Genomic DNA, 11,865 nt, shown 5'->3' on the forward strand with positions numbered 1-11,865 from the left:
TTGATCATTGCTAGACAGCCATTTTCAAGTCTTGCCATAGATTTTCAAGCAGATTTTATTCAAAACTGTAACTAGGCCACTCAGGAACCTTCAATGTCCTCTTGGTAAGCAGCAGTATAGTTGGCCTTGTGTTTTAGGTTATTGTCCTGCTGAAAGGTGAATTTATCTCCCAGTGTCTGTGGAAAAAAGACTGAACCAGGTTTTCCTTTAAGATTTTGCCTCTGCTTAGCTCTATTCTGTTTATTTTTATCCTAAAAAAAACTCCCTAGTCCTTGCCAATGACAAGTATACCCATAACATGATGCAGCCACCACCATGCTTGAAAATATGAAGAGTGTGTTGTGTTGGATTTGCACCAAACATAACACTTTATATTCAATCAAATCAAATGTATTTATGAAGCTTTTTTTTTACAACAGCAGATGTCACAAAGTGCTTATACAGAAACCCAGCCTGAAACCCCAAACAGCAAGCAATGCAGATCTAGAAGCATGGTGGCTAGGAAAAACTCCCTAGAAAGGCAGAAACCTAGGAAGAAACCTAGAGAGGAACCAGACCCTGAGGGGTGGCCATTCCTCTTCTGGCTGTGCTGGGTGGAGATTATAAGCGTACATGGCCATTAAGGCCAGATCTTACTTCAAGATGTTCAAACGTTCATAGATGACCAGCAGGGTCAAATAATAATCACAGTGGTTGTAGAGGGTGCAACAGGTCAGCACCTCAGGATTAAATAGCCACAGTCAAAACAGCAGAAACTGGATCAGCAGCACGACCAGGTGAACTGGGGACAGACACAGCCAGGAGTCATCAGGTCAGGTAGTCCTGAGGCATGGTCCTAAGGCTCAGGTTCTCTGGGAGGGGAGAGAGAGAGAGATGGGTGCATACTTAAGTTTATACAGGACATCAGATAAGACAGGATAATTACACCAGATAGGACAGACTGACCCTAGACCACCAGCACATAGACTATTGCAGCATAGATACTGGATGCTGAGAATGGGGGGGTGGGGGACACTGTGGCCCTGTCCGACGATACCCCCGGACAGGGCCAACCAGGCTCCCGGCTAGCCCGAAGAGGTCCACCAGCTAATTCTTGGGCTCCAATAGCTCTTTTGCCAATTGGCCTGGACCCTTTATTTCCGACACGGAGCCCCGTCGATCCATCACGACTGGTCTGCCGATGTCATCATCCAAGATGGTTTCAAAAGGCTCTTCCGTTGCGACGTCACCGAAGGACCATCTGCCAGGCCCCGGCCCGCTAGCTGTCTGAATCGTCATGTCTCCAGCTTGCCTACCGTAGTAGCGACTACCGAACGGCTCCCTGACTCACCTATTGCTGCTCATTGGACCCTGTGATCACTTGGCTACACATGCCTCTCCCTAATATCAATATGCCTTGTCTATTGCTGTTTTGGTTAGTTATTATTGTCTTATTTCACTGTAGAGCCCCCCTGCCCTACATGCCTTAGATAGCTCATTTGTTCCACCCCCCACACATGCGGTGACCTCACCTGGCTTAACTGGTGCCTCTAGACAAAACCTCTCTCATCATTACTCAATGCATAGGATTAACTCCACTGTACTCAGATCCTACCATACCCTTGTCTGTACATTATGCCTTGAATCTATTCTTCTAAGACCAGAAATCTTATCCTTTTACTCTCTGTTCCGAACGCACTAGACATCCTTTTCTTATAGCCTTTAGGCGTACCTTTATCCTACTCCTCCTATGTTCCTCTGGTGATGTAGAGGTTAACCCAGGCCCTGCAGCCCCCAGCATCACTCCTATTCCCCAGGTGTTCTCATTTGTTGACTTCTGTAACCGTAAAAGCTTGGTTTAATGCATGTTAACATCAGAAGCCTCCTCCCTACGCTTGTTTTATTCACTGCTTTAGCACACTTCGCCAACCCTGATGTCCTAGCCGTGTCTGAATCCTGGCTTAGGAAGGCCACCAAAAATTCTGAAATTTTCATCCCCAACTACAACATTTTCCAACAAGATATAACTGTCAAAGGGGGCGGAGTTGCAATCTACTGCAGAGATAGCCTGCAGAGTTCTGTCATACTATCCAGGTCTGTGCCTAAACAATTCAAGCTTCTACTTTCAAAAATCCACCTCTCCAGAAACAACCGTTGCCACTTGTTATAGAGCCCCCTCAGCCCCCAGCTGTGCCCTGGACACCATATGTGAATTGATTGCCCCCCATCTATCTTCAGAGTTCGTACTGTTAGGTGACCTAAACTGGGAATTGCTTAACACCCCGGCTGTCCTACAATCTAAGCTAGATGCCCTCAATCTCACACAAATGATCAAGGAACCTACCAGGTACAACCCTAAATCCGTAACCATAGGCACCCTCTTAGATATCATCCTGACCAACTTTCCCTCTAAATACACCTCTGCTGTCTTCAACCAGGATCTCAGGGATCACTGCCTCATTGTCTGTGTCTGTAACGGGTCCGGAGTCAAACGACCACCCCTCATCAATGTCAAAAGCTCCCTAAAACACTTCAGTGAGCAGGCCTTTCTAATCGACCTGGCCTTGATATCCTGGAAGGAAGGACCTCATCCCGTCAGTAGAGGATGCCTGGTTGCTCTTTTAAAAGTGCTTTCCTCACCATCTTACATAAGCATGCCCCATTCAAAAAATGTAGAACTATGAACCGATATAGCCCTTGGTTCACCCCAGACTTCACTACCCTTGACCAGCACAAAAACATCTTGTGGCATTCAGCATTAGCATCGAATAGCCCCCGCGATATGCAACTTTTCAGGGAAGTCAGGAAACAATATACACAGTCAGTTAAGAAAGCTAAGGCTAGCTTTTTCAAACAGAAATGTGCATCCTGTAACACAAACTCCAAAAAGTTCTGGGACACTGTAAAGTCCATGGAGAATAAGAGCACCGCCTCCCAGCTGTCCACTGCACTGAGGCTAGGAAACACTGTCAAAACCGATAAATCTACGATAATCGATCATTTCAATAAGCATTTTTCTACGGCTGGCCATGCTTTCCACCTGGCTACCCCTACCCCGGCCACACCTCTGCACCCCTGCAGCAACTTGCCCAAGCCCCCCTCCCCATTTCTCCTTCACCCAAATCCAGACAGCTGATGTTCTGAAAAACCTGGATCCCTACAAATCAGCTGGGCTAGACAATCTGGACCCACTCTTTTTAAAATGATCGGCCAAAATTGTTGTAACCCCCATTACTAGCCTGTTCAACCTCTCTTTCGCATCGTCTGAGATCCCCAAAGATTGGAAAGCTGCCGTGGTCATACCCCTCTTCAAAGGGGGAGACACTCTCGACCCAAACTGCTGTAGACCTATATCCATCCTGCCCTGCCTTTCTAAAATCTTCAAAAGCCAAGTTAACAAACAGATCATCGACCATTTCGAATCCCAACATACCTTCTCCACTATGCAATCTGGTTTCCGAGCTGGTCATGGGTGCACCTAAGCCACGCTCAAGGTCCTAAATGATATCATAACCGCCATCGATAAAAGAAAGTACTGTGCAGCCGTCTTCATTGACCTGGCCAAGGCTTTCGACTCTGTCAATCACCGCATTCTTATCGGCAGACTCAATAACCTTGGTTTCTCAAATGACTGCCTCGCCTGGTTCACCAACTACTTCTCAGATAGAGTTCAGTGTGTCAAATCAGAGGGCCTGTTGTCCGGACCTCTGTCAGTCTCTATCGGGGTGCCACAGGGTTCAATTCTCGGACCGACTCTTTTCTCTGTATATATTAATGATGTCGCTCTTGCTGCTGGTGATTCTCTGATCCACCTCTACGCATACGACACCATTCTGTATACATCTGGCCCTTCTTTGGACACTGTGTTAACAAATCTCCAAACGAGCTTCAATGCCATACAACTCTCCTTCCATGGCCTCCAACTGCTTTTAAATGCTAGTTAAACTAAATGCATGCTCTTCAACCGATTGCTGCCTGCACCCGCTCGCCTAACTAGCATCACTACTCTGGACGGTTCTGACTTAGAATATGTGGACAACTACCTCTCAACTACCTCTGCTACCTCTGGCGAGCACATGGAGGGCTGTGCGGCCCCCCAAATAAATGCCACCCCACACCATGACTGACCCACCGCCAAACCGGTCATGCTGGAGGATGTTGCAGGCAGCAGAACGTTCTCCACGGCGTCTCCAGACTCTGTCACGTCTGTCACATGTGCTCAGTGTGAACCTGCTTTCATCTGTGAAGAGCACAGGGCGCCAGTGGCGAATTTGCCAATCTTGGTGTTCTCTGGCAAATGCCAAACGTCCTGCACGGTGTTGGGCTGTAAGCACAATCCCCACCTGTGGATGTCGGGCCCTCATACCACCCTCATGGAGTCTGTTTCTGACCATTTGAGCAGACACATGCACATTTGTGGCCTGCTGGAGGTCATATTGCAGGGCTCTGGCAGTGCTCCTCCTTGCACAAAGGCGGAGGTAGCGGTCCTGCTGCTGGGTTGTTGCCCTCTTACGTCTCCTGATGTACTGGCCTGTCTCCTGGTAGTGCCTCCATGCTCTGGACACTACGCTGACAGACACAGCAAACCTTCTTGCCACAGCTCGCATTGATGTTCCATCCTGGATGAGCTGCACTACCTGAGCCACTTGTGTGGGTTGTAGACTCCGTCTCATGCTACCACTAGAGTGAAAGCACTGACAGCATTCAAAAGTGACCAAAGCATCAGCCAGGAAGCATAGGAACTGAGAAGTGGTCTGTGGTCCCCACCTGCAGAACCACTCCTTTATTGGTGGGTGTCTTGCTAATTGCCTATAATTTCCACCTGTTGTCTATTCCATTTGCACAACAGCATGTGAAATTTATTGTCAATCAGTGTTGCTTCCTAAGTAGACATTTTGATTTCACAGAAGTGTGATTGACTTGGAGTTACATTGTGTTGTTTAAGTGTTCCCTTTATTTTTTTGAGCAGTGTATAACTTAGCCAAATACATTTCAACTCAGTTTTTCACAATTACTGAAATGTAATCCTCATAAAAATTCCCTGTCTTAGGTCAGTTAGGATCACCACTTTATTTTAAGAATGTGAAATGTCAGAATAATAGTAGAGAGAGTGATTTCTTTCATCACATTCCCAGTGGGTCAGAAGTTTACATACACTCAATTAGTATTTGGAATCATTGCCTTTAAATTGTTTATCTTGGGTCAAACGTTTCAGGTAACCTTCCACAAGCGTCCCACAATAAGTTGGGTGAATTTTGGCCCATTCCTCCCGACAGAGCTGGTGTAACTGAGTCAGGTTTGTAGGCCTCCTTGCACGCACACGCTTTTTCAGTTCTGCCCACAGATTTTCTATAGGTTTGAGGTCACTCGAATACCTTGACTTTGTTTCCCTTAAGCCATTTTGCTACAACTTTGGAAGTATGCTTGGGGTCATTGTCGATTTCAAAGACCAAACAGTTCTATTTTTATTTCATCATACCAGAGGACATGATGAAAAAAAAGTATGATCTTTGTCCCCATGTGCAGTTGCAAACCATAGTCTGGCTTTTTTATGGTGGTTTTGGAGCAATGGCTTCTTCATTGCTAAGCAGCCTGTCAGGTTAGGTCGATATAGGACTCGTTTTACTGTGGATATAGATACTTTGGTACCCGTTTCCTCCAGCATTTTCACAAGGTCCTTTGCTGTTGTTCTGGGATTGATTTGCACTTTTCGCACCAAAGTACATTCATCTCTAAGAGACAGAACGCGCCTCCTTCCTGAGCGGTATGACGGCTGCGTGGTCCCATGGTGTTTATACTTACTATTGTTTGTACAGATGAACGTGGTACTTTCAGGCATTTGGAAATTGCTCCCAAGGATGAACCAGCCTTGTGGAGGTCTACACTTGATTTCTGAGGTGTTGGCTGATTTCCCCATGATGTCAAGCAAAGAGGCACTGAGTTTGAAGGTAGGCCTTGAAATACATCCACAGGTACACCTCCAATTGACTCAAATTATGTCAATTAGCCTATCAGAAGCTTCTAAAGCCATGACATAATTTTCGGGAATTTTCCAAGCTGTTTGAAGTCACAGTCAACTTAGTGTATGTAAACTTCTGACCCACTGGAATTGTGATACAGTGAATTATAAGTGAAATAATCTGTCTGTAAACAATTGTTGGAAAAATGACTTGTGTCATGCACAAAGTAGATGTCCTAACCAACAAACTATAGTTTGTTAACAATACATTTGTGGAGTGGTTGAAAAACTAGTTTTAATGACTCCAACCTAAGTGTATATAAACTTTTGACTTCAACTGTACCTAGGTGTCTGGTTAGACTGTAAACTCTCCTTCCAGACTAACATGAAGCATCTCCAATCCAAAATTAAATCTAGAATTAGCTTCCTATTTTGCAACAAAGCCTCCTTCACTCATGCTGCCAAACATACCCTCATAAATCTGACTTTGGCGATGTCATTTACAAAATAGCCTCCAACTCTCTACAAACTGGATGTAGTCTATCACAAGGGCAGCATGGGTGGCAGGTAGCGTAGTGGTTAGAGCGTTGGACTAGTAACCGAAAGGCTGCAAGATCGAGTCCCCGAGCTGACAAGGTAAAAAATCTGTCGTCGTTGAAAATAAGAATTTGTTCTTAACTGAGTTGTCTAGTTAAATAAAGGTAAAAAATAAACGATGCCATCCATTTTGTCACCAAAGCCCCATATACTACCCACCACTGTGACCTGTATGCCCTCGTTGGCTGGCCCTTGCTACATAGTCATCGAAAACCCACTTGCTCCAGGTCATCTATAAGTTTTTGCTAGGGAAAGCCCCGCCTTATCTCAGCTCATTGGTCACAATAGCAACACCCACCGGTAGCACGCGCTCCAGGAGGTATATTTCACTGGTCCTCCCCAAGCCAACACCTGCTTTGGCCCGCCTTTCCTTCCAGTTCTCTGCTGCCTATGACTGGAACGAATGACAAAAATCACTAAAGCTGGAGACTTATATCTCCCTCTCTAACTTTAAGCATCAGCTGTCAGAGCAGCTTACCGATCACTGTGCCTGTACACAGCCAATCTGCAAGTAGCACACCCAACTACCTCATTCCCATATTCTTATTTATCTTTTTGCTCTTTTGCACCCCAGTATCTCTACTTGCACATCATCATCTGCACATCTTCACTCCAGTGGTAATGCTAGTGTAATTATTTTGCCTCTATGGCCTATTTATTGCCTTACTTCTGACGTGGCCCTTTCTGGGTATAGAGCGTGGCATCCCCCTCTCTCTCCTCTCCTACACCCAGGTTCTGTTATCTCAGGTTGTAAATTCCTGGAGGAGACTCTCTCCTCCTGGCCACACAGTATAGAGAGAGTTTCACAATAGAACAAAGGAACTTCTTCTACATCACAGAACTTGAGAACTGAACAATATCCATGTTTTGGAGAATGTGTAAACGGTCGGTGGAGAAGCCAGCTACGACCCGGTCCGTTTTGTTTCATGTTTGTGACCTCATGATAGACAATACAGCCACATTACAATAACTATGTTTATACAGGAGCCTCCATTATGAGGTTTGCGTCCAATTATTGTATAACATGAATGAGTAAAGATGAAACTATTTGTGAAATGATGTGATGCTGTGTTAAACCATTAATGTGAGAGAATTGTATTCCCTTTAAAGTTGAACTAAGTCCTTGGCCCGCCCCCAGGAGCACAGACATTATCTGGCTCATGGGACAGCCCTTTTCTACTGTTACAAATAAAAAACCCACCTGAAGAAATCCTCTTCAGATCATGCGTACCTCGATCACCGAGGGGGCAAAGGTTGGAGTAGAGACCACAAAAACCTCAGTATAAGCTAAGGTTGTAATGGTTGTTGAATTCCCAACCATACCACGTTGAGCATTGGCTACACAGGTGGTAATGGTTCAACTCTGAGACTATCGATCCCAACAAAATATGAGCAAATCTTCGATACTAATTACTAGTCTGCAGCTAGAAATTATATCGACCTGGAATGCAAAGACTGACAACCGCCGAAACATCTATACAACAACATTCTATAAGAACATTTCTGAATGGTACTCTGAAGTATCCATTCTAACCACGAAAGACTCCAGGGAAGCAGAGAGATGCTTGGATGAACATTCCAACAGAAAGACAGACGATTCCAACAGAGATCACAGCGACAGACTGAGCGTAAATATATATTGATTGCAATTATTCCCGAATGAGTGAGCGTTCATGTGCAAAGGATTAGGATTTCAATTAATATAATTATCAACTGTTTTAGTGACTCTTTTGTCTTTCGCACACTTCTCAGTCCACACCCACTTCCCTTTGTCCGCCAAGCCAATGATTAAGGCACTTCAGGATTTTAATCCATGACGGCGTAGTGTGTTACTAATGGTTTTCTTTGAGACTGTGGTCCTAGCTCTCTTCAGGTCATTGACCAGGTCTTGTCATGTAGTTCTGGGCTGATCCCTCACCTTCCTCATGATCATTGATGCCCCAGGAGGTGAGATCTTGCATGGAGCCCCAGACCGAGGGTGATTGACCGTCATCTTGAACTTTTTCCATTTTCTAATAATTGCGCCAACAGTTGTTGCCTTCTCACCAAGCTGCTTGCCTATTGTCCTGTAGCCAGTCCCAGCCTTGTGCAGGTCTACAATTTACCCCTGATGTCCTTACACATCTATCTGGGACTTGGCCATTGTGGAGAGGTTGGAGTCTGTTTGATTGAGTGTGTGGACAGGTGTCTTTTATACAGGTAACGAGTTCAAACAGGTGCAGTTAATACAGGTAATGAGTGGGGAACAGGAGAGAACAGGAGGGATTCTTAACAGGTCTGTGAGAGCTGGAATTCTTACTGGTTGGTAGGTGATCAAATACTTACAGTATGTCATGCAATAAAATGCAAATTAATTACTTAAAAATCATACAATGTGATTATCTGGATTTTTGTTTTAGATTCCGTCTCTCACAGTTGAAGTGTACCTATGATTTAAAAAAATTATAGACCTCTACATGCTTTGTAAGTAGGAAACACTGCCGATTTTGCAGGTTATCAAATACTTGTTCTCCCCACTATATATTCCTCCATAGAATCCCCATACTTTAATGAAGACAGCTCCAACCTGGAGGGGGAAATCAATCATTTCCAGGCCCAGGGACATGTACTAGTCTCTGGCAACCTAAATGCCAGAACCGGACAAGAACCTGACACCCTCAGCACACAAGGGGACCAAACACCTGCCTGGAGGTGACAGCATTCCCTCCCCCATATGCCCCGCTAAGCACAACTATGACAACATAACCAACAAAAACGGGTCACAACTCGGGTCACAAAATGGTTTGATGAAGAATTCAAAAATCTAAGAAAGAAATTGAGAAACCTGTCCAACCAAAAACATAGAGGCCCGGAAAACCGGAGTCTACGCCTTCCCTACGGTGAATCACTAAAACAATACAGAAATCCACTACGGAAAAAGAAAGAACAGCACGTCAGAAATCAGCTCAATGTAATTGAAGAATCCATAGACTCTAACCACTTCTGGGAAAATTGGAAAACACTAAACAAACAACAACACGAATAATTATCTATCCAAAATGGAGATGTATGGGTAAACCACTTCTCCAATCTTTTGGCTCTATAACAAAGAACAAACAGCAAAAACATATACATGATCAAATACAAATCTTAGAATAAACTATTAAAAACTAGCAGAACCCACTGGATTCTCCAATTAACTTGAATGAGCTACAGGACAAAATAAAAACCCTCCAACCCAAAAAGGCTTGTGGTGTTGATGGTGTCCTCAATGAAATGATCAAATATACAGACAACAAATTCCAATTGGCTATACTAAAGCTCTTTAACATCATCCTTAGCTCTGGCATGTTCCCCAATATTTGGAACCAAGGACTGATCACCCCAATCCACAAAAGTGGAAACAAATTTGACCCCAAAAACTACCTTGGGATATGCGTCAACAGCAACCTTGGGACAATCCTCTGCATTATCATTAACAGCAGACTCGTACATTTCCTCAGTGAAAACAATGAACTAAGCAAATGTCAAACTGGCTTTTCACCAAATTACTGTACAACAGACCACGTATTCACCTTGCACACCCTAATTGACAAACAAACAAACCAAAGGCAAAGTCTTCTCATGCTTTGTTGATTTCAAAAAAGTCTTCGACTCAGAGGGTCTGCTATATAAATTGATGGTAAGTGGTGTTGGGGGAAAAACATACGACATTATAAAATCCATGTACACAAACAACAAGTGTGCTGTTAAAATAGGCAAACACACACACATTTCTAGGGTGAGACACGGATGCAGCTTAAGCCCCACCCTCTTCAACATATATATCAACGAATTGGAATGGGCACTAGAAAGGTTTGCAGCATCCGGCCTCACCCTACTAGATCCTGAAGTCAAATGTCTACTGTTTGCTGATGATTTGGTGCTTTTGTCACCAACCAAGGAGGGCCTACAGCAGCACCTAGATATTCTGCACAGATTCTGCCAGACCTGGGCCCAGACAGTAAATCTCAGTAAGACCAAAATAATGCTGTTCCAAAAAAGGTCCAGTTGCCATGACCACAAATACAAATTCCATCTAGACACCGTTGCTTTAGAGCACACAAAAAACTATACATACCTTGGCCTAAACATCAGCGCCACAGGTAACTTCCACAAAGCTGTGAACAATCTGAGAGACAAGGCAAGAAGGGCATTCTATGCCATCAAAAGGAACATAAAATTCAACATACCAATTAGGATCTGGTCAAAAATACTTGAATCAGTTATAGAACCCATTGCCCTTTATGGTTGTGAGGTCTGGGGTCCGCTCACCAAGAATTCACAAAATGGGACAATCACCAAATTGAGTCTGCATGCAGAATTCTGCAAAAAATATCCTCTGTGTACAACGTTGAACACCAAATAATGCATGCAGAGCAGAATTAGGCTGATACCTTCCATAACAAAGCCATCACCTACAGAGAGATGAACCTGGAGAAGAGTCCCCTAAGCAAGCTGGTGGGTCTCTGTTCACAAACACAAACACACCCCACAGAGCCCCAGGACAGCAACACAATTAGAACCAACCAAGTCATGAGAAAACAAAAAGATAATTACTTGACACATTGGAAAGAGTTACCAAAAAAACAGAGCAAACTAGAATGCTATTTGGCCCTAAACAGAGAGTACACAGTGGCAAAATACCTGACCACTGTGACTGACCCAAACTTAAGGAAAGCTTTGACTATGTACAGACTCAGTGAGCATAGCCTTGCTATTGAGAAAGGCCGCCGTAGGCAGACCTAGCTCTCAAGAGAAGACAGGCTATGTGCCCACTGCCCACAAAATTAGGTGGAAACTGAGCTGCCCTTCCTCCTGCCCAATGTATGACCATATTAGAGACACATATTTCCCTCAGATTACACAGATCCACAAAGAATTCAAAAACAAAAACGATTTTGATGAACTCCCATATCTACTGGGTGAAATACCACAGTGTGCCATCACAGCAACAAGATTTGTGACCTATTGCCTCAAGAAAAGGTCCACCAGTGAAGAACAAACACCATTGTAAATACAACTGATATTTATGCTTATTTATTTTCCCTTTTGTACTTTAACCATTTGTACATTGTCGCAACACTGTATATATACATTATATGACATTTGTAATGTCTTTATTATTTTGGAACTTCTGTGAGTGTAATGTTTACTGTTAATTTTGATTGTTTATTTCACTTTTGTATATTATCTACCTCACTTGCTTTGGCAATGTTAACATATATTTCTGTTAAGGGAATTTTTATCAATAATGACTAATTATGTATACATTTCAATCAGGACTGACTAATCAGAATACTATTATGTTA

The sequence above is a fragment of the Oncorhynchus kisutch genome, linkage group LG22 (genome assembly GCF_002021735.2).
Source record: "Oncorhynchus kisutch isolate 150728-3 linkage group LG22, Okis_V2, whole genome shotgun sequence".
Classification (NCBI taxonomy): Eukaryota; Metazoa; Chordata; class Actinopteri; order Salmoniformes; family Salmonidae; genus Oncorhynchus; species Oncorhynchus kisutch.